The sequence below is a fragment of the Peromyscus californicus genome, unplaced genomic scaffold (genome assembly GCF_007827085.1).
Source record: "Peromyscus californicus insignis strain IS unplaced genomic scaffold, ASM782708v3 Scaffold_6__1_contigs__length_162567912, whole genome shotgun sequence".
NCBI lineage: Eukaryota > Metazoa > Chordata > Mammalia > Rodentia > Cricetidae > Peromyscus > Peromyscus californicus.
Genome location: NW_026294584.1, coordinates 111,247,279 through 111,267,174, shown reverse-complemented (window position 1 = coordinate 111,267,174; position 19,896 = coordinate 111,247,279). Strand labels below are relative to the sequence as shown.

Here is a 19,896-nt window from a genome sequence, read left to right as displayed (position 1 = left end):
TAATATAATTACATCATTTCTCCCTTCCCTTTCCTCCCTCCAAAATCTCCCATATATGCATCCTTGCACTCTTTCAAATCCATGGCCTCTTTTTCATTAATTATTGTTGCTGCTGTTGTTGTTGGTGGTGGTGTATGTGTTTCTAAACACATAAATCCAACCTGTTCCGTCTGTATAATGTTACTTATATACATATATTTTGAGAGCTGACCATTTAGTATTAGATACCAATTGGTCTGACATTTCTCTCCATCTCAGCATTCCTTAGTTGATGCCTCCTGGGCTTTCTCCCATCCTCAGGAGCATGCCTATTGTTGACACTCTTGCTAAGCTCATGTTTAGGTAGTCATGTTGCTGAGACTTTATGGGTGTATCTTCTGAAAAAAATATGCATATATAGTTTGAATGAAATTTTCAAATCCCGGCTGACAATGTGCCTTCTAAGAGCCAAGGGCCATCTAACAAAAATCCCAACACTATGAAAAACACTCTTCTAAGCTGTTGGCCATGGTTGTCCAAAAGATTCCCCACACACACACAACATTAATAAGCTATTGCCTTTGGCTGTCCCCAGAGGTGGAAGGTAAGTCCCTTTGCTGAAGACACCATGTACTTCAGACACAGGGCCCAGAGGCCCCTTAGCTGAACTGACTTAAAAGCCTCCATCCTAAGGACTAGCTTTCATGGACCCATAAGGTGCCTTGTAATCTTTAACAGGAGGAGAGCAACTACCAATCCTACTCAGCCATGACACTTATGAACCACAATAAAACAATCACCAGCATAGCATGATAACACTAAGGATGCAGAAGTGATACTCATACCTTGGAGGTAACCAACAGTTCTCTAATTGAACTTAAGACCCACTCAAAAAGAGGGAAAACATGCTTGGGACTAGAAACCTAGCCAGTTGCCCAGGGTTAGTGAAGTCATAGATCATGAAGGAGAGTCCGTCACTTTATTAAATCACCATAAAGCCAGTTACCCAGGGTTAGCGAAGTCATAGATTTTGAAGGAGAATCTGTCACTTTATTAAATCACCATAATACCTAACTACATCTAAATACTTACATTTGCACACAGAGATAAGTGTTGTCCTCATCCTTCATCAGTGAAACTTGTCTTTACAACACGAATAGACCATTACAGAAAACCATAACCAATGTAAATTCAGAGTTGCTCAGCCCAATCCCAATGGATACATCTAAAACAACACTCCTGGACCTAAAGCTCAGGGATCATTGTGGAAGAGACAATGGGAAGATTGTAAGAGTCAGAGAATCGGGGAGTTTGCTGTGAGATTGTGACCCAGGTTGCTTTAGAGCACTGAGAAGTATTTGGGTATAGTCCACAGAATACAAATACATAAGAGATTTGATTTACCTGGTGCCTTGGAAACTCAGCATTCTCAGAGAACAGCACATATTTAACATGAGCTATATTGCTTCTGAGTGGTTTCAGGTTCCCCTCCACTCATCCATTCAACAATCCAACTCAATTCATGTCTTGAAATTCTGAAGGACTCCAGGGGCCATTCTTTGGAGGTATTTCCTAAATGGCTGGGGAAGGAAGAAAGGGTCCTTTTATTCTACCCTGTCACTGCCTCACAATCCTATGGACTTAAGAGCTTTTGTTTCAATGGCTAATGAGGATGAAAGCACACATGTTGTGTTCAAGTCCTCAGCCCATTCATAAGGTGACATTTAAGATGGTCTTGAAATAGAATATACATCACCTCTTTATATACACCCCAGGTCTTACAATGAACTGTTTTCAAACGTGCAGAAGATAAATCCTACACATTGAGTGACTGAAAAGTGCTGTTTAGACAAGCCCAATCCATTCATTCTCCGAAGCCTGTGATTTCTAATTTACCTGTCCTTCTGTCACTCTTATGAACTCTCATTTTCCTGCTGATCTATCATTTTGACAGTATGCTCATCACATCCACCCAGATCACTTCAAAAACACAATGATTTGGCGTTTTTTGACTGTTTGAAAGACATTTCGAGCTGCCTCATTTGGATTTCACCAATGCCCTGTTTTTCATTTTTATTTTCTTCTCTTTCTTTTCCTTTTCCTTTCTTTTCCTTTTTTCTGAATAGTCTGTTTAAATAACTCAGATCCTGAAGGAAGATAGAGGGTATGAACTTTTCCTTCCATGGCAAAAGTGAAGAATCTCTAAATTTATATTCAAACCACTTACGTGCAAGCACACTAAATCATTACCTAGCTGAGCGTGATCAAACTAGCTTCCCTCTCCCTGGGTCTCCCTCGCAGCAAGTTAAGGATATTTGGACCGAATCATAGAGGCCTTTGTGAGTACTAGAAACAGCTGCCAATCAGTGTCCCATTTTAGCTTTCCTTTCTAGTGGTGATGGCGCTGGGTTTTGAGCATCATTAAGTATGTGCTCTGTCATCAAAGTCATCTTGCCTCCTGATTTGGCTTGAAAGGAAGGCAGTGGTTTTAATTTGTGTCCTCCGTGATATTAAAGCCGAGATCCCAATCTAAGCCCAAAGGGGCTGCTCTAGGAAGGAAAATGAGTGAAGCATACATACATAAGCAGGAAGAAACACAGCTGAGAATCAGAAGCTCACAGCCCAGGAAGAGACAGGGCAACTCTAAATGAAGAGGCCCTGCTGCTACCCAGCACCCGTAATGCATCATGGGGAGAGAAATGAAGGCTTGATAGAGCACCCTGTGTCCAGAATCTCACAAAGTTCATTTGTGCTTATGGTGCTTCAATCCTTAAGTAACAAGTAATTCTAATTAAAAAAAAAAATTATCTCACTGCTTGGACCAAATCAACAGGTTGGTCTTTCAGATGACTCTAACCCATACACTAGGAGTTTGCATGATGAAAGCCGTACTGAACAGGATTTATACTTTGGGGATTATTTTTGCATGCTGAGTTTCATAAGAGGAGGATCAGCTTGCATGCATCCTTATTTTAATTTTCTCTCTGGAAAATAACCACTAAACCTTCCTATGCCCCATCACAGAAAACGTAAATCAGTTATAATATCCTAAGTTAAATAGAAAGGCAGGTGACCAAGGATACTGTAAAATGCTAATAAGAAAGTATGAACAATTTTCTAATGAAGCCCTATACAACTGCAGTTTGACCTGCTTAAGACTAAATAGATAATGTATTCTCTATTTCTTATCATTTCAATTGGCTAAAGGCCAAAACAGTAAGTATAAATAACAAGAACAACCTAGAAAGTCAAAAATAGAAGACGGACAATACTATAAGTAGAATACTTCTATTTCATAGAGAAACTAAAATTATTAAATTGTAAGTACCTTTAGAATACCTAAGTAGTTTTTTTTAATTGATATTTCAGTTAATATGTAGAGGCCTATAAAATTTTCAAGAAAAAGTACTTAGGTTTATGGATTTTTCTATATAAATAAAATTAGACCCCTGTCAGTTTATACTGTGGATATTGCACCACATTCAAAAAAGTCTGGGTGAATTTTCATCACTTTTGGTGATCTAATTGGGTGGTCTAAGCAAAAGTGTAGTGCTTTGCCCAGAGTGGCTCCAGGATTTGACCCAACTGGGGTGGTGAGGGAATGAAACGTGACAAAATACAAAGCAGCAGGGATCCGATGGACTGGATTCTTTGGCGGAGCAACCACAGCAGTCTGGGAACTCTGCACGTTTACTGTGAAGAGTCGAACAGGGTAGCTGGGTTATTGCAGCCAGCTGAATCAGCCGGGGTGAGGAGGCAGATTTATCTAATCCCCGTAGGAGGAATCTCTCTAGTGCAGCAGTCTTCAGGCCATGAAAAGCTACAGTGGACATTTTCTGCACACACTATCAACATCTTCACATGGACCAGAGGAAGGCTTAACCACCCTTAGGAGGATGTGGGGGAGGCTTTACCATTTTCCCAGGGGTATGAGGCTCTGGTTCTTGATATGGCCATGCCCATGTCAATAGCACACATTCACTCAGGACATCATTCATTCAAGTCTCCCTCCATTTGCCACAGTGTATGCTGTGCTTTGTATCTCAAGTTAGGCTTTCCACAAAAGAGCCAGGGGAAATAATCTTGGGGAATTTATCTCAGACATGATTCTGACAAGCAGGGAGGAAAGAGAACAAGCCAATACACAATACAACTGCATTATGAAACTGGAGGCAACTATTAGCCACTGGAGATGTCTGAGAACCACAGAGGATGGCTTTGGCTATGCTGCCTTCAAAAGCCCGGGAAGTTGAGTTTCACCTTCGAGTCTCATTTTCCACAGATATTGTCTTCCTTGAATATTAGAACTAATCATGGCTTTGGAAGAAGTGGTGAAGCAGAAGAATAGGAAGATACTGAGGAAGGTGGCAGGGGTGGAATCTATGACCTTAAACTGAGCATGCTCAGAAATGTGCTGGTCCCATGTGCTTTTTATGAGAATATGTGTGGGAGCTCCAAGAGAAGCTCCCAGCTCTCTCTGTTCCAGAAGAGCATTGCTGATAAATGATTCTGTGTTTTCCGTACTTGTTGCTGGTCACAGACTTTTCTGTTTTCTTTTTGTTCTAGTTGTCTTCCTTGGCTTTGTACCCACCCAACCAATTGCATCCCATTAGAATTTTATGAGAAGCACATTAACAATTAAACTGATTAAGCTCTGATACTTTATTATACCAAACAGATAAACACCAGTTGTTCTTCAAGCACATGCCCAAACCTGAAGTCACAGGTCAGGCACTTGCATCTAAGATACTGATTTGTCACAGACTGCTTCATGGGCAGGCAACCCTGGAGACCATTTCTAAACTAGTAATCATAAGCTATTCTTTATTTATGATTTATTGTTTTCCCTCCTCTTCCCACTCAGTCTATCATTTATTCCTTTAATACATAGAAAGCAATGGAACAGAAGCAAGCTGTTTGGTGGTAAAAGGAATACGAATTTTAGGAACAGAGATGTTACAAGCAAAAAAAAAAAAAAGCTTTCTCAGCCGAAATACATGTAGAGTTACCTCATTTAGTGCTACCAGGCATAAACTATTTAGACAGAACACTGTACTTTTCAAAAATAGTTTGCATGAAATATACACACACATGTGTAAGTCCTTCATGGCACACCAGTGACTCGTGATTCTCCTAGGCAAGAGAAGGCACACCAACCCTTCATCAATCACAAGTTTTCTGAAAATGTAATTGAATTCTCCGAGTGAACAGGAGCAAGTTAGGAATGTCTCCTGGGTATTGAGCACTGAAGGAACCCACCTACCGTGTATTACAAGATCCACTCTTACAAAAAACAAGTGTTTATGCATGTGCACCTGAAGCAAAACTCACACTAAAGGGAATTATTTTCTAAAAAAGAAATTTCTCCCATGCTGAGTGTCACCATTGTTGGGACTTTAGCACAGAAGCAGGTGTTTGCAATTCAGGACCTTGGAACCACCACTTGAGTACAAGCCTCCTGCAGAAATCCTGCTAACTAATGACTCCCTCATTCTCTGCTTTCAGATTCCAATAAAGGTTTTGAATAACAAAGGGGAGAGAATGAAAAAGCAAGTAGAGAATGGAAAAGAAATGCTAGAAAATAACAGGTGAAGTTATATCATGTCACAGTGAGCATGTTCATTCTGATTTGTATAATTTTATTTACACATATCAAGTGGGTAAATGCCGTGGGCATAGTCAAAGGAATCCTAGCAGGTAAAATGGCTTGAAATATTCTTAATGATGCCAACCAAACTGTTAATAATTGATACCTGGCAATTAAGATTTTCTCCACCTACGTTGGTACCATTTTCTTCACTGTAGTTGGAGTTTCAATTAAGGCTCAACCAGGGAGACATTTTGTTAAACTTTTCAATTTTATTCTATTAGTTAGCTAGCTAATTCAATTTCCTAAGATTTGGAATCATACAGAGAAACAGATATACACACTGTAACAGGAATCCTGACTACAGAGCTTTAAAATGTAAAAGGAATCAAGTGAGAAATAAAGAGCAGACACCTAAAAAGTACAGACATAAATGGCAGTGGACTTGCAGTCTGAGAATTGTTCTGTCCAAACCCTTAACAGACTATCAAAGATTCCAGTGTCTTTCCTCTTCCTCATTTCTTCTTGGATGCTTCTAATTTTCAAAGCATATGGTTCTTTTAATAACTGGCCAAGGAATATTTGCAAATGAGTTTTTTCTTTTAATCAGAGCCCACAACAGTGTGTTCTTTGCTGCTCAATAATTAAAAAGAAGATGGCTGCATGAATATTCATGACAGGAGGATTATATGAAAAACATGAAGTTTCTCTATTTTTCATGATAGTGTAGAGTGAGGGGGAAGTAGAAATCTTGGGATTTCTGCTTGGCCCTCAGAACCTCTTTGACAACTCTGAGAGTTTATGCCAAATTATGAATCAATGAATAAATGTTTATCTTTCTGGGGATGGGGGCCATAGCTGTCAAATTCTCCAAGTGGCCTGGCACATCTCTCCATAGTACACACAAAAATATTTCAAAGAGGGGACTTAAAAATGGTTCTGTGGGCAAAGTGCTTGCAGCACCAACATGAGGACGCAAGTTTGGAATCCCAGCACCCACATAAAAACGGGGGGCATAATAGTATATGGCTGTAATCTCAGCTCTGGGAAGCAGAGACATGAAGCTCCTCGGGGCTTGCTGGCCAGCCAATCTAGCCAAATCAGTGAGCTCCAAGTCAGTGAGAAATCCTCTCTCAAAAAGCAAGGTGGAGAGCGATTAACTTCTGGCCTTCATATGCAAGTGTGACTTTCCCCATGCATACATACATTCACAGTAAAATAAATAATAAAAATTTAAAAGAGGGCAAAGCATTCTCAGAGATGGTTTTGTTCTTTTTTAAATTACTCTTTATTTTTCAAATGGTAAAACATACAATATATTTTGTTCATATTCTTTTCCTTCCTCCAACTTCTCCCAGAATTTCCAGACTTCTGACCCACCCAACTCCATATTCTTTTCCTCTTAAAAAAATCCTATACAAACAATAGAGTATGCACGTGCATGCATGAGCACACACACACACACATACACACACACCAACAACAACAACAATAATAACAACAAAGCCATGAAATCCATTTTGTGTTGCTGCCCAATTATTCCTGAGGCTGGGGCATGCCTCAAAGCTAGAAATAGATCTACCACAAGACCGGCATATACACAAAGGACTCTATCTATATCTTACTATAGAGACACTTGCTCTTCATGTTCATTGCTGCTCTATTCACAATATCCAGAAATTGGAAACAGTCTAGATGTCCAACAACTGGTAAATGGATGATGAAACTGTGGTACATTTTCAAAATGGAATATTATTCAGCTATTAAGAAAAATTAAATCTTCAGGGAAATGGCTGAACTAGAAACACTCATTCTAGGGAGGTAATCCAGACCCAGAAAGACAAACACTGCATGTTCTCTCTCGCATGTGATGTTATCATGTTAAGGTGTAGATATGAGTGTACCAAGCAGAATATCCACAGAGTTTAGGTAGTTTAGTTTAGTTTAGTTTAGTTTAGTTAAGGGCCCAAGGGAGGCAGAGGGAATCTTTCAAGAAAGGGGAAACAGAATACAGTGTTATAAAGGATTTTGTTCTTCAACAAGTGAGGTGATCTGGTCTTAAGTGATGAAGGACTAGTCTTCACTGAGCAGTATTAGGAGGTATCACTTTGTCACGCACTGCCCCATACAAGTGCATCTTTCTGATACCTCTTTGCAATGGGTGCTTACAAACACCTAGACAGCAGGTATGTTGAAGACAGGCTTCTTGTTGTGGATATTTGTTGTTCCTTTGGCCAGTAGGCTCAGAAATAAAACTGTGCAGAAATTTTGCTAGGTCATAAAGTTGCCATGTCTGGAGTCTAATTTTACCATGGGATGTAATCATTTTTCTAACCTTGTGCTCAACTCCCTTAACATGTCCTTATAAGCTGTCCCAAATTCCCATACATATAAAAACCATAAGAAAAAGCTTTTTTGGAGGGAAGATGAAGCCCAAGGCAATTAGGTTACAAACAGGACTTTTAAAAATGATCTTGTGTAATTTTTCCTGGTAGCGCTTAGATTTAACCATCCAACAGGACATTATATATTGGTTTGTTGATGAATCTTGTTTATTACCCTAATAGAAACAAGGTAAATGCTACTGGGACACAGACTTTACCTAGCATGTCTACTAGTGTATCTTCCACACCTGGAACCCAGGCTAGTCATCACAGGACTAGTGACTTACTCTGTGAACTTTACTAATCAGAGTTCACACAGAAAAGACTGGGAACCTCAGAGCACCCCTAGTTAACTCTCCCCTGTACCACTTCAGTTTATTCGAGTGAGTTTCCCAAAGCACTCAAATAGAATTATATTTAAGTGTTGCACTCTCCACAGCTTGGGCAGAAATCCATTCAATATCCATGAATGTTGCCTATTCAAATAACAATATAATTCTTGCACTTGTTTTAAGTGATTCTAAAAGGAGGAAATCATTGGCTTTACAAGACTTTTATAATTGGAAAGCTGGGTGCATTTTAGCAGAGGCTAATGGATATATATTTATTTTTTCTGTGGAGTTGCATTTCCAGAACTCCAGGAAAGGAGCTCTTATTAAACTTTTAAGCACATTCAAAACAAGCTTTCTTTTATGTTTCTAAAGGAAATTTACATACTGCTCCTGGTTTTATACCAACTTCAGTTTCATGGCCCTTAAATCATCATTTTACATCCTCAGCATTCAGCAAAGAACAAAATATGTGTCCCATAGAATTTGTGGCTTGTTTTAAGGATGCAAGAGGGTACAGTTGAGAGCTGCACAGCTCAGAACAAATTCAATCTAGACAAGACAGTATACTGTTAAGTGCAGCTCCATCCCTGTCCCTTCTCACAAGAGACGGCAGAAAGAAATTTCTCCCTCAAATGTGAAATTTCATGGAACACTTTAATTCTGCAACAGTCATACACTAGGCAACAGAAAAAATCATTTCATCTCCTAGTGTTTTCGAGACCCCAGGCAAATGTAAACAGTAGATGCTGTTAGACATTAAGTATTCATTATGGGCACTAAACAGCTAAACTAAAAACCTACTGATTTATTTGAAATTCCATCTGATTCTAGTAGGAGATTTATTAAATTATTTACCAAACTTCAACAGGAAAAATTACCATTGATTGACTCTGAATGTACTGTTTATGAACGTATATTTATTTCACAGCATGGTTTATATTAAGCAATAAACTATGTTGCAAAATAATTTCTCATGTCTACCATTAATTCACTTACGATCCATTTTCATATAAGACTATAATGCTTCTATGAAAATACTCATTGACAATTATGCATTTTAAAGATCTTCTGATAAGATTTATCTTCTTTTAGTAATGGCTATCTGAGTTCAAGTCCAAGCTTGGGTAGTTGTACAGAGAGAATGGTCCTCCATCTACCAACATCACAGAAAACAAACAAAACCCACACAATAGTATTATAACTATTTCTATATGATACATCTTCAGATCTTTCTGAATAATCAAATACTATTCTCTTAACTGAGCTTTTTAACTAGCAAATATTGATATCTACATATAGTTACATGTATATCCACCCCTTCACCACTATCACCCTCAACAGGCATTGTAAACATCTGGACACTTGGTAAACTGGAAATGCAAGAACAGAAGTAAGGCAGTTAGTAGCAGAAGTGAATGGAAATAATGGAGTGAATGTCACTGGCAATGACACACAACTACTACACAGGAAGCAGGTGTAGCAGTCCAGCTAATAAGGTGGCCCAAACCTCAGGGAGACAGGAGCCTAAAGTGAGGATCTCAGATAGGTGTGTTTCCAGATAACATACGATTGTTGGTTATAAGTATGTGTAAAGTTCTACAAATGAGAACAGAACAGGTCTGGGTGGAACCTGTGACCACTAAGAATTAATGACAAAAGATGGAAAAGAAGGATGGAGGGACTTGAACACAAAGAAGATAAAGTTCAGGAGACATCTTTGTGATGATGGCTATTTGTGTCAGAACTCGGACGAGTAAAAATGAAGTGAGGAGAGAGTGTGAGGTCTGAGGGACTGGAGGATGCTTTTCTTCTGGCCTTCAAAATAGATCATGGAGTCGTAAGCCATGAAATGTGGAGCTTCAAGAAGGGAGCAACAGCAGGGATCTCTGGGAATACTACAGTTCTGCTTACAACTTTGTTTTTAGCCTTATAGACAGATGTGGAAAAGCAAGTCTCTGAAGTCACTTTGTAGTCATCTTCGATAGCAAAAACAGAGGACAATACCCCACTCTTAACAGGAATAGCCTCACTGTATGTGTGTGAACTTTCTAGCTCACCTATTTTAGCCAGTGAATTAGAGGAAATAGTTTTGGTTGCTGACTTCTCATCTAACCACCAACTCCTTCAATGTAGGGCCAATTGGTTTGGTTTTTAGGTTTCTTTATTCCCTTTTCTAGATAGCTAGATAGAATGAATTCATGGCATCTCAAAACAACATTTTGCTATTTAAATAATTAAGCCAAGTAGGTCTCATATTATCATTATAAATAAATTACTGAATAGAAAAAAATTAAAAGCTTGGCAGTAGAGTTAGTTCTTCCATTTAATTAGTAAGCAGTGAAAGTATTTATTTTTTTGCTCAATTCTAAGGATATTTTAATATATTTACATTAGTGATGTCCAATGAGATAAACTGAGATTGATCTGATAATGTCATGATCCTTTTGGGAGATAGTAATAACCTCTTAATACTGTCACTAGACAGAAACAATGCAGGCATGTTCACAGTCTATTCCCCCTACTCTATGTGCTCAAGTCAATTACATGACTCTTAAGGAACTGTATGTAGATGTCCTCCTGCCCATTATTTATTTCTCATCATCTATTCTCACTTAGGTTGAAAATACCAAGGGAACTCTACTAGGGTCTCTGTACTGGGTCTCATAGCCATGAAATGAGCCTTTAAACCCCCTTCATTTAAGACTGACCAAAAGGAGATGGAATGTCACTACTTTGTGATCCACCCATTTAATCATTTAGCTTTAAAAACAAAATAGTGAAAACCAGCTTTCACAGTCTAATTTTCACACCAGCTCTTAGCCTACTGGCCTGTGCTTGCACAACTTGCCTAACCTCTTCAAGATTCCACTTCCTCACCCAATGCCATGGGAACAGATGCAGCACTGTAATCCTTGCTATGAGAGTTACATGAGATACTGTCTTCAGAGCTTTGAGCTGGTGCTGGCTGAGGTGGTTGGTAGAGAAAATACAGGACTCATTCCCAATCTCTGAGGAAGCTATTTGAATACAAGATACATGATGGAGCATCTTTGGATGACATCTTCATTTGGTAAGAAAGGAAGTCTGGCTAACTCATATTCTGTCATTTCCCATTCAGTTGTAAAATTCTGCAATTTGGGAAATAAAGATATAAAGTATAAACTTCCAAAGAGAATGGATAGTTAGATAAAAAGATAGTGAAAGACAGAATGCATTTAGCTATTATTCTATAGTCACCTATGTTAATATTCTAATGTTAGCTAGAAAGGCCCATTGAGACATGGACCAAGTATCATACTGGTGTTTCAGGCATCTTCAGTCAACATTTATGATCAAATAAAAACCAATTTTTGCTTCCTCAATGGCAGAAACAGCTCTAAGGGTTTTCTGTGTATTAACACTCATGGACACACACACACACACACACACACACACACACACACACACACACACACACACACAAAGTAGAAGAGGAAATCCAGGTAGAACATTTCAAATGTAATTATTCAATAAATGTACATTAACTTCTGATCTCACAATATAAAACCATTTCTTTTCTAATGCTTTCTTCTCAACTTTTATACTGCTTTAGTTCTTAGTTTTTAATTTTTTACTTTAAAAAATGGTATGTGTGTGTTTTGCCTGTGTGCATATCTATGCACCTATGTGTGTTTAGTGTCTGTAGAAGCCAGAAGAGGGCACTGGCTCCATCATGTCAGTGCTGGAAATCAAGCCTAGGTCCCCTGGAAGAGCAAGAAATGCCAAGCCACCTCTCCAGCCCAACATACCACTTTTATTCTAAGAGTATCAGAACATTTAATATAAGGAACTCAGAACACACTTGGACTTAATCTGAAAGTCATTTCAAATGTTTAAGAATTTTCAATTTTTTAAATTATGTTTTTGGCATAGCAGGATCTAGATTCAAATGTCAAATGCCACATATAGGAAGTTAAATAGATGACCATATTATTTTTATATAATTTATTTATTTTTATTTTATGTGTATTGATGTTTTGCCTCAGGTATGTCTGTGTGGGGTGTCAGATCTTGGAGTTACACACAGTTGTGAGTTGTTACGTGGGTGCTGGGAACTGAACCCAGGTCTTCTGGAAAAACAACCAGTGTTCTTAACTATCGAGCCATCTCTCCAGCCCCAGATGACCGTATTATAATGAGGCTTCAATACTGGCTCAGTATTTAACACTCAGTCATTCCTAAAGAGAAGGGATATGGGATAAAGAATGAAATAAAAAACTAGGTTCAAGAGAAACGAAGCTCTAGCTGCTTCATAAGATGATGGGAGGCTAACATATAACCCAAATGGTTTGTGTTCTAAAACTACAATAAGAGAAAAATGTGAATCAGTGAAATTAGTTTTAGGAATAAGTTAAATATTGTACTTAAGCTATTTCATTCCAGCATGTGATCAATATTGAATTATTGAGATATTTTATATTTTTCTTCTTCAAATTAACCTATGTTGACAAAAATGCTTATGTTTACTGTGATTAAAATTCATGTTTATCATATACCAAGTAATGCTGTAGGTAAGCATGACATGGCTAAGGTAATCCAACTAACCAATGCATTATCTCACATTCTTAGGTATTTTTTATGGTGAGAACTCTTTAAAAAATCTCCCATCTTAGCAACTTTTGAAACCAGAAGTGTTGTTACCAACTGTAGTCACTATGTTCTAGCACAGACCCCTTAACTCCTGGCTCCCTTCACACTGAGAATCTCTTGTCTGTTAACCACTGTGTTGCCTCTCCCGATCCCTGCCACACTGAGTCCCTGTGGCCTGTTTCACTATCCACTTCTGTGCGTTCAGCTCTCTGAAGCTCTACACAGAAGAGCAATCGTGTGATGATGGTATTTCACTTAAAAGAATGTCCTCTGGGTGGATCTGCTGTGTCGCAAATAACAGACCTGCCTTCATTTTTAAGGCAGGGTGGTATTTGCTGAGTGTACCAGGTTTTCCTTATGCTCTTCTCTGTTGAGGGACACGATGGCTGATTCCCTCTGTCACTTACTATAAACAAGGCTACAGTGAGTGTGAGAGTGCGGGTGTCTCTTCTAAGCACTGACTTCATTTCCGGTGGGATTGCTGGCCCATACAGCAATTCCATCTTTTAACTTTTGAGGAGCCCCACCCTGTTTTCCCCGGTGCTCTGATAAGGTACTTCCTGTAGTAGGCAGGGGTTCTATAGGTAAGACACTTCCACCCATTAGGTAAGAATCATCTTAACAGAAGTAATGCGGAATCTCATTGTGGTATTAACTTGTATTTCACTGGTAATTGGTGATATTAAGCGCCTTTACACACCCGTTGGTCATTTGAATAATCCTTTCAACTAATCTTAGTTCAGAACCTTGGATTCATATTGGATCGGGGTATTGGATCAAGTACTGAGTAGCCTGGGTTTCTTACGTGTTTTGGATGTCAGCCTCTTACCAGATACACAGATTGTAAATACATTCTCTCATTATGTTCATTATCCTTTCCCTCTGTTGACTCTTGGCTTTGCTGTCTAGAAGCTTTATGGTACAATATTACTATCAGAAGAAACTACAGAGCATCTCTGTTTACAATGTCTACACATCAAGTGTTAACACTCACATGTAACTACTGACTACTGCGTTGGATGAGAAAGATCTAGATAGAACAAAACTTTGACCAAAATCCAAGATACATCAATAGGTCCATATGAAAATTCAGCTATAGAAATCAGGATCATCTTCAAGAGCTAAGAACTATCTGAATGATGTATCTGTAGAACACATAGCAGTTACTTTTTACTCTAGGTGACTGGTTTGGATTTCACAACTATTTCAAATGCACAAGGTGGAAAGAATACCACTCCCAAGTTGGAGCCCTAGAATCTAGTCTTAGTTTGCATAAACCATGTTCTAGACATGTACCCATTTCCCAAGCTCTAAGCTGTTGTATTTCCCAGCATTGGTTTGACAATGAAATGAAATCATTTTGTTCAACTTACAGAGAAAAAAGAAACAAAAGATATAGTGATCATATCGCTGAGTTAATTTGGGCAATGATGTGGTATCTACATTGTTCTTTGTAAACTAGAATCTATGTTAAAATTCCTGCATAAAATACTTCTAAGAGCCGGGCGGTGGTGGCGCACGCCTTTAATCCCAGCACTTGGGAGGCAGAGCCAGGCGGATCTCTGTGAGTTCGAGGCCAGCCTGGTCTCCAAAGCGAGTTCCAGGAAAGGCGCAAAGCTACACAGAGAAACCCTGTCTCGAAAAACCAAAAAAAAAAAACAAAAAAAAACAAAAAAAAAAAAAATACTTCTAAGAAATAGGACTTTCATTTAAATCATTAAATTGTTAAAAAAAAATAAGTCACAAAGAGTAACATAATTATTAGGTGTACCTATTTGTCTCTTTTTATTGAGTCAACAAAATTACAACTTAAGTTCTAAACAAATGGTCAAGAGCTAAAGGAGAGACACATGAAGAAGATGGATTTATATTTCTAGCTGCCTAAAATAGAAGTGAACTCAGAGAAAGCCATTTTGACTATATTATAATAAATCATTGTGTCAACATTTTGTGTCAATAAGAGAAAACTGTTATCCTTTCTCAAGAGGCAGGAAAATTTTAAGGGTGAATTAATTAGTTGCATTGATAATCACTTATTCTAGGGTGGTTCATCATAAATATGAAGTTATCATTCATAAAAGAATATATGATTATATAGGTTGGAAAATGCTAGAAAGTATACAATGCTATTCCGCAGCTCTTTTTGATGGCTGATGCTTGTGTTCCGAGCACACAGGAGATGAAGGCAGGAAGATTTAAGAGTTGGAAACAACCCAGACTCTAAAACAAGAGTCTCAGGCCACCTGGAGCTATACAGCAAGACTCTGCACTAAAACAAAATTCTTTTCCAGAAAACCTTATCACTGAGTAAATTAAATTGTCCCTCATCTAGACTAACTTCTTTGGAAATTTTTCAATAAGCATATATCAATTGTTCATGTTTATTGGGTATGCTGCAACATTTCACATGTATATACTATGTAATCAGATCACATGTGGGCCACTGTTATATCTAACCCCTCAGATACTTGTCACTTCTTTGCATTGGAAACATTCAATGTCCTCTACGTGCTCTTTGTAATATTCAACTAATTGTTCTCAAATAGTGGATTAACTTTTTTCAAGTTTCTTCAGGAAGACAAGCATGGTGACATAAACCCATAATCCTAGCCAAAGGGAAACTGAGGCAGGAAGATTGGGAGCTCAAAGCCAGCCTGGGCTCACAATGACACTCTGTTGGGAAAAGAGGGAAGGGAGGGGAGAGGAAGGAAGGAGAAGGGAGGGGAAGGGATGGGAAGGGAGGGGAGGGGATGGGAGATTAGAAGGGGGAAGGAGAATTTTAAATTTTGTGTCCAGCCAGGGCCATGGCTGTAAGGGAGAACAAGTTTTATGTTTCTTCTTTAAGGTAAAGCAGAGTTTACACTTGATTTAAGACAGCCACAGTATATAATAAGATTCAATTTCAAAGAATAACAAGCAGGCAACGACACATTTAAAACCAAAATATATCTTTCCTTCTTTGGATTGGTTTGCTTAGAAGAATTTCTTTCTGAACTAAAATATTTTTGCAGAACCTCAATATATAAAACAAACTAAAGCCATATTGTATGAGCTTAAGATAAATGATGTCACATTTGTTTCTTCTGATGCAAATCTAGCAGTATGAAGAGAGCTTTGATCAGCTAAAATATTTTAGTTAACTATAAGAGGATCACTACCTGTGAGGGTCTCATATCCCTGTTTGTACTCTTACGTACATATGGCTATAAACATGAATATAGACTGTTCAGAATTAATGGTAATGAGCCATTTGGAATGGAAAATGACAATATTGATTTAATAGTAATGATGGTGTTTCCTTGTACTTCTGTTTTATTATTTACTCTCTGAAATTTTCACCCATGTATACAATGTACCTTGATGATATCCACCACCAACTCCTTCACTCCATCTTTGTGCTTCTTAAACATCCTGGTCTGTGATATTTCAATTCTCTTTGATGTGTAAGATCCAGAAACTTGAGGTAAATACACAGTGAAACTTGTTTCAAAGTTTAATCAGCAGTAACATCAAGAATTTGTTTCACATGTTCTACTATAAAACTAAGAGTCACATGACCAAAGCTAATTACTGCTTTCTTAAAGGGCCAAATTCTCACTAAGAAATGCTTTACAATACATAGACCAAGCACAGGGAAAATTACATCACAAAGTCTAAATTGTAAGAAAAAAAAGGTAGTAAGTATGGCATTGGTAGTGATATATATATATATATATATATATATATATATATATATACACACACACACATATATATATACATATATATAATTATAAAGTCATCAACATACAAAATATAATTGTCTGATTTGGGAAGGATTAAAACTAAAACATGGGATAATAGTAATATTTAAGTTTAAAGGGATATGATCTGGATAGATCTACTGTAAGATCCTGTATTATTTTATTCTGATGTATGGTAAAGATAGTCATTAGTTTTATATATCATTAAGATAGGCAAGCCTATTAAAATATCTTGGATAATTAGTAACACTGACATCTGACCTGTAACTATCAAAAATTAATCTGAATGAAGGGGAAAAAATCCTTCAACAATTTAAAGAAATAAAAGGAAAAACGAAACAAGCTTGTCACAAATTATTAGGTGATGGCAAAAATTCAGTAGCTAGTTTGAAGCCAACTTAAGCTGTGTGCAGACTTCACTGTCAAGTCCAGCTACATAGTAAGACCATGCCAAAAAACCCCAAGGCTGGGAATCTGGCTCAGCGATAAAGCACTCATGTGCAAGGACCTGGGTTGAATTCACAAATCAGAAAATAAAAATTTAGGAGACACATTTAACTGGGAACTCAGATTTCAGTCAAGTAAAGGGTTAATAATAAAGAATGTGGGTGAAATAATAATGCTGGATAAAATAGACTTGAAGGCAAGAGAAACATATAGAAAATAGTATTTTAATGCTAATCTTGAGTAGCTTTAATTACTAAGAAGGTATAAAACTCTAAACTAAGGTGAAACTGAAAGCATGGCTTTAAGCAGCTAGAGGGATGGCTCAGTGGTTAAGAGCACTAGTTGCTCTTCCATAGGACAAGGGTTCAATTCCCAACACACACATGGTGGCTCACAACCGTGTAACTGTCACAGGAAATCTGACACTTTCTTCTGGCCTCTGTAGGCACCAGGCATACATACAGTGCACAGACATACATGCAGGGAAAACGCCAATACATATAAAAACAAAATAGATAAAAGATTTTAAGCTGGGCAGTGATGGCACACACAATCCCAGCACTCGGAAGGCAGAGGCAGGCAGATCTCTGTGAGTTTGAGGCCAGCCTGGACTATAGAGCAAGTTCCAGGACAGGCTCCAAAAGTTACACAGAGAAACCCTGTCTTGAAAAACAAACAAAAAACAATAACAACACAAAAAGATTTTAAAGGCATAACTTCAAAACACATCAAGTAGAAAAAAAAAATGACAATTACCATACAGAAGCAAGTTCACCAGCACAGGAGAGAATGATAGACCATATACACAAGAAGAAAAAATGTGACTGGCTACAGAACATTTGAGCAACATAATTAACAAACTTGATATGATGTATCCAATCATTATACAGCCTTCTAAAATTCTTTGTCTTTCTTCCCAGAAAAGTTGGGGTGGGACACAGCACACCTCCCTAGTTCCATCCATTTGTCTCCTCTTCTACTTACGTGGCAGAAGAGTCCATGGAGACACAATGGATTCTTGTCAGAAACATCTGGCTAGTGCCCGTTAGAACAAAAGGTGCACGGTGCCCCAATTCCATGATAAATAGTCCAGTTCCACATTCTAGGAGTCTAAAAGTAGCAGCTAAAACTATTCAAAACAGGACAGAGCCCATGTAGGCCAAACAAACTCTTCTTACTGATTGACCCACTATTCTGTCCCTAGGAAGGCCATGCAAAGAGAGATGGCATCAACTCTTTGTGGATCCATTACCACCTTCCTGGCTTTAGTTAGGCAGAGAAGTATATCTGGATTTTAAGCAGGTGATGTTGAAGTTGTGCATAACCCTTCAGTATCACTGTGTTCACAACACTGAAATAGAACATGTATGTTAGAGGAGGGCAGTTGTATTCTAAATTCCACATCTAGGAATGTATTAACCTGTCCCACAATGGCAGGCAAGAAGTTACAATGTGTTCAGACAGTTCTCGTGCTTTCTCAAAGCGTACATTGATTTTACTAATTTCTAGATAGTTAAAGTACAGTTAAAAATAAAATGAGGATGAAAAGTATTTGATATCGAAGGACAGTACACAGAGCACAGTTAAAAATAAGTCTTGTGACAGACACAGGAATTGGAATATTTCTACAATGGATATTTTCTATTAATGAGTTCATTTCACCCATCATGGATATATCCCCATCATAATGTATATTATCTTCAAAATATATATCAATAACCAAGACAAAAATGCAGTGCAAGCACAGTGTGGTCAAATATAATGCACAGCAACACATAATTAACTTTTCCACTGAGATTTGCCACGGTTTTATTAATTCAACAGATACTGCTAATGTTCCTTCCAAGGTCATGTTGTACAAAGGAGACACTGGAGACGCAAAAGTGATGAAAATGATAAAATATTTTAAAAAATGTTCAATACCCCTAACAATGAAAATTAAAACTACTTTGAGATTTCAATGTCAGAACAGCTATAACTTTTTTATTATCATTTTTAGTAAACAACCAACAAGTGCAGCTGAGGATGCTTCAGAAGGGGACTACTCCTTAACTGTGGCTGGGATTGCAATCTGGTAGTAGCCACTATGGAAACCAGTGTGGATAAGCCTCAAAGAGCTAAAAAATAGATCTACCATATGACCCAGCTATACTGCTCCTTGGCATCTGCCCAAAGGCCTGGACATTACTACAAAGATATTTGCTCAGCCATGTTCAACGATGTTCCCTTCACACTAGCTAAGACATGCAAGCAACCTAGTTATCTCTAAACCAATGAATAGATAATGAAACTATGGGATGGATTCATAATGAAATCATTTTCAGCTATAAAGAATAACAAAACTTTAAAATTTTATCTAAATGGATAGAACTAGAAAATAATATACTGATTGAATTAATCCAGAAGGACAAGCCTGCATGTTTTTTCATATTTGTGGATTCTAGATCTGAATGTTTGTAGGTGACTACAGAACCTGGGGTAATCAAAGAAAGTAGGAGAGACAAAAGGAACCACTGGAGGAGGGAAGGAGGAAGACTGAGCTCCAGAGAGGGAGAAAGCAGGACACAGGTGCTATGAATGGAAAGGGGGAGGGGAAACGGGAGGGCAGTTGAACTGGGGAGAAGGGAGAGGGTTTAATACAGAGAGGGAGGGAGGAGACATAAATAACACTAAGGATGTTTGGAAAGGCCATAGGGACACATTTTATAAGTAGTTTACTTTATAATACACATAAATATAAATATATATAGTTCTAATAACTATTAAACTATATATGTGTATATCACAACGATGAT

General features: G+C 37.9%; 1 long non-coding RNA gene across 8 annotated transcripts in view; it reads left to right on the top strand.

Annotated features, from left to right (window-relative positions):
* The window catches only part of LOC128100120 (uncharacterized), a 128,496-nt gene that overhangs the window by 39,523 nt on the left and 69,077 nt on the right, over positions 1-19,896 (top strand). The window lies entirely within an intron of this gene.